The sequence below is a fragment of the Montipora capricornis genome, chromosome 1 (genome assembly GCF_036669925.1).
Source record: "Montipora capricornis isolate CH-2021 chromosome 1, ASM3666992v2, whole genome shotgun sequence".
Taxonomy (NCBI): domain Eukaryota; kingdom Metazoa; phylum Cnidaria; class Anthozoa; order Scleractinia; family Acroporidae; genus Montipora; species Montipora capricornis.
In genome coordinates, this window is record NC_090883.1 from 53,219,535 (window position 1) to 53,224,534 (window position 5,000).

Sequence of the window (5,000 nt, forward strand, 5' to 3'; positions counted from 1 at the left end):
TTTAGCAATGTCTGGAAATTTCAAAATGCCTAAATTGATATAGCGCAGATAAGAGATCAAAGAAAGGGAGACATGTATGAAGTTTAGCAATGTCTGGAAATTTCAAAATGCCTAAATTGATATAGCGCAGGGGCCGGTTCCTGAAAGGAGGAATACATTATACCAGTATAACAGTTATTCCAGGGATAAACCTGCTATTCTATAGGAATAACTATACCAGGAATAAAAATGGGTTCCCGGAAGCACTATTTATTATTCTTGGAATAGCTATTCGAGGGATAAAATTGCTATTCTAGGAATAAATATTCCAGCAAAGGGGATTCCCACATGACAAACAGGTTTGGCGGGAAATTGAGTGCAATACGCGCGGACTGCCTGTGGTCCAATGCATCTCGTGACCCGAAGAGGTCAAAGTCGACGACATAAATAGTATCATTCCTTACAGGAATAATGCCCCTTTTTCCTATCAAGACAGTGTCAAGATTTTCCAGTAAGAGATAAACCTCGACTTGACTGATTCAAGTAAAGCTTAACTTGTTGTTGTACTGGCTTAAGTATGATTTAAAATTGCAATTTGATTTAGGCAAGACTGCAGCTAAGTCAGAAACTACATTACAAAAAATAATTGTTCGAGGCAGTAGCAAAAGGAGAGGGTTGATAATATTGCTTACTATCTCAGGGCCGTAGCCAGTATGACGCAAACTGAGGCACTTGCCTCGGTCATTTTTTCGTGAAATTTTAAAATAAAGCGTGATATCAGTGTTGTCTTTAATACGTGCTCATCATAAAGACTTAAAATACTTCCGAAGATAATTTAACCACGGACATTGCCTCAGTCATATTTTTTTCTGGCTACGGCCCTGTATCTACAGAAGTTTTCTCAATGTGACAAATGGGTCGTTTCGCTTATTGATAATATAATTAATATTGTAGGAAACAGACAACTTTTTTAAAAGACATGTTTCGGCATGCTTATTATGCCATCATCAGTTTAATGAGTTTCTAAGTGTGAACAGTTATAAAGTCTACGGTAGATGAAAAATTATTACAACATGACGTAATACAAAAGCGGGTACTATTTACAGCGTGACACCAAACATCAAGATGTAAACTAAAACGTGAGAAAAGTGTTGTAATGCTGCAATTTTTTGTTAAGTTCCGGTTTGATCTTATTTATGTAAAAAGCTTCTTTGAGTTTTAAATCGACTGAGTTGCTGGCAGAATCCAGAATACTAAAGCACGAAGGGAGTATTTGCTCTTACATAAAGGAGATGTGTTGAAATGCTTAAAAATATGCGAGTTTTTATCGCTTTCTGTGTGTTCCTTTATCCTGGTAGAAAAGTGACGAAGTGGCGACTAGTTTCGCCAATATAACGGGAATTACAACCCGCACAAGAAAATTGGTAAACTACCATGGATTTTAGAGCAACAGGAGTACGATCTTTAACACTAAACATGTTTTTAATTTTGAATGAAGTGACACTAATTTGATAGTTAGGTCAGATTTGCAAAAGCGCGTAGTAAGTTGTCGGAGTTTAAGTTTCGCTATTTTGGAATAATGGCCGACAAAAGGGAGTTTAAAAATAACGTGTATTATTTTATTATTGTTACTATTGCGACCTTATGGAAATAATTAATATTATCTCATATGTTTTTGTTTTGTATTAATTAGAGTTAATTACAACTGTATTATAGTGGAGTCTGCGATAATGTTGATTAATATAAACTATTTTATTCCGGTACTTAGATTTATTATGCCATGCCATCATTTGTTAAGAGCGACAGACGGGGTGCCATTTTATAGAGCTTATCAAGCGTTTCACACACTAGGCGACAGCTTGCTCCGTGTGCACAACAAGTCGCTGCGACATGACGCCTGTTTGGTGACAGGCAGTGATCTCGTATGATGGGGAATGTGAACTAGTTTTACAATGACTGCAAAATTCTCGTCGCTCACTGGCTCGTTTTTGTTGTCAACTGGACCATCCGTGAGGGTACACTGGTTTCCTGTGGTACGTGCACCGTCCAGACAATTTTTTTTTCAAGTTGGGGGGTCATTAAGACCATTTAAGGGTTACCCAAAAGTCATACCAGCAGAGGCCCTTTGGCTCACAGGTCCTCACACGTTCGTACTACGAAACAGATCCTTTTCTGAGGTTAAAAACCTGGCTACCGGCCTATTAATTAATCATTTGTCAGTAAGAAGAAATTCCTGTCCTCTTTAGAAAAAGACACGCATTGCTTACGTGTTTTGTGAAGTAACACCGCGATTTATTCCATATAAAATGTTAACTGAGCTGTGTGTTGTCTTCCAGAGATTCAAGTTGCCTTGCGTAATATGTAGCTCCAACAGTGCACGACACCTGGCGACGGGAAACAACTTGAAAAGATAGCTCAGCACAGAGGAGACTGTAGAGTTATTATTGGTGGCCTATGCTCCGGGAGGAGTGAAGGGCAAAATTTATTGATTGATGAATTTTCCACAGTTCGAACGGTCTCATCCAGATCACTGGAAGGTTGTATTCCTCCCCTTGTCACAATTTAGGGTTAGTTTGTGGGCTAGTATGTAAATTACCTTTCCACTAGTACATCAAGGCGTCCATTTCGATGAGGCACGAATTTTGGACAGAGACTTAATCAGTTTGGTTTACCAGAGGAGTTAACGCTATAATGCTACCGATTATGCAGATAATATACTACAGACGGTCATGGAAGGGACGAGTGAAGGGGAAAAACTTGGCGACAAGTACATTAAAAAAATAGACACTAAGCGAAATGCCCCAAAAACCAATCCCTGGAATAACTTACAATTTTGTGATTCGCAAATTTGGAGACTTTTTAAAAAAAATCTTAAGACCTATCTTTTTTAAAAAGGCTTACTATGGACTCCTAATTGCATAATTGTCTTGAACTTTTTTGATCAGTTTACATATATATATTTTCTTTCTTTTTATGCGTCTAGATTATTTTATATATTTTAAATTTGTATCTATATGTACATATTTTTTGATGTTTTTTATATCCACATCTTATGAATCAGTAAATAGTATTTTTTATTATTTACTTGTCTTTTTTCATTGTAAAGCGCTTTAGAATATTCTATAGTTTAAGCGCTATATAAATTTATATATATTATATTATTATAATCCTTGCGCTTATATGGACATAGAAGAATGAGAAATCGTATGAACGCGAGTGCATTTCATGATCGATGTTTTGAAAGTTTTCAAATTTGCGCGCGAGCCATCACAGTTACTATAAATCAAGAAATGCACGAGCAAGTTCAACTTTTTTTACTTATTATATTCTCAACAAAATTAATCTATCGCTGTTTACATAGTAACTTCCGAAACCTCTATTGCACACTATAACCTATTTATACATTTTGACCAAAGAGAAATGCGATATTTTATTGACAATATAGTAAGTGGAATGACCATTAATCACTTATAACATAAATGCCTAGTTGACAAATGAAGGGATTGATTTTTAAGGTGATTTTTTCGTTAGGTTGGAGATGTCCCTTTGACAACTTTACAAGCCACCTAAAACTCCGCTCGAGATGGCTTCACTGGGCGCCTTTGGCTTTACCGTGATTTGGAAAGACTTTTGTTGAATTCAGAAGGCGGCAGTGTTGCTGGGGTTGTGATAGTTGGTGAGCCAGGAGCTGGAAAATCCGCCATAAGCGCACAGTTGATTTGCTCCCGATCATCTAATCCCTACATCCACAAAAGAATTATTGGATACCACTTATGCAAGTATTCAGATAAAGCGATGCAGGATCCAGGCCGTTTTGTTGGAAATTAGCAGACTTGATAGCGAGAAGGGTTCCTCAATATGGGATGATGATTTACAACAGTTCGTTTATTCCGGGGAATTTTACAGCGAAGTTGTCTGAGGGATCCCTTTGACTGTTTTGAACAAGCTGTTGATACCACTTGCATCAGCTAGAAAGCGAAATCCAGCAGTTATTTTCATTGTTATAGATGCCTTAGATGAATGCACTTTCTGACGATTCTGGTACATCCATAGTCCCATTTCATTAAGGATAGCTACAAGAGGCTTCCGAAGTGGATACATTTGGTAGTAACAACACGCAATGACTCAACGGTATTGAAAACATTTCATCAGTTTTCCAAAACTGCCTTTGTCTTCCACTGACTCGAGGAACTTAGAGTAGCACCAAAGTCAAGGCAATTTTCTTTTCGCGAAAGATGAGTTCTTAACCAGTCCTGAAAAAAAGGCCCTCGCGCCGTAGAGATTGACTAAGCTCCCGAAAAAAGACTATTGCGCCGTACATTTTGACTAAGCTACGAGAGTTAACTTTACGAGAGTTACTTGAGAAGCTTTTGGGTCGAGAGAAAAGTTTAAACCTGCGCTTGCAATATTAGAAGTGCTAGTTGCTTCTTTTGAACCCTTGCATCTGAATCGCCTGTTTGACGTTTTGCAGATTCGTGAGGTAATCGACTACGAGTACGATTTTGTCTATACACTGAGAGCGCTATCTCATTTTATTACATACGGAGAAGACAAACACCATAAACCTTTTTCACCTCTCGTTTAGAGAGTGGATAACCAGTAAGGTAACCTTTGGAAACCCGTATTATGTAAGCCGCAGTTTTGTGTCACTCTCGTTTTGCAATGTATTATTTGACAGCAGTGAGGAAGACTCCGAATTCGTCAAAGAACATTTATCGATTAGCACACACACGTAACCTTTGATCAAAATGGGAGTCATTACCTTGACCAGTTTAAGAGTATCAAAGCCTCATGTGAATGCTTCCATTGACTTACCCTGGGTGACAGAGGTTCTATTTTTCTTTCGTGAGGAGTGAGCGGTAAAAGCGGAGAGGCGAAAAATACGAACCTCTGGTCACGGCGGTTTAAGATTCTCACTTCTATGCAAATTCGGAATAAGATGATCTTGCCAAACCGGTTTTCTACAGTGATGTCAATGTTGTACCCAATTCAAGTCCTTTGGGAATAGAATGTTTGATTTT

At 37.9% G+C, this 5,000-nt stretch overlaps 1 protein-coding gene across 1 annotated transcript in view; it reads right to left on the reverse strand.

Moving 5' to 3' along the window:
* Nucleotides 1–5,000, reverse strand: part of LOC138050135 (uncharacterized) — a 347,595-nt gene that overhangs the window by 91,557 nt on the left and 251,038 nt on the right. The window lies entirely within an intron of this gene.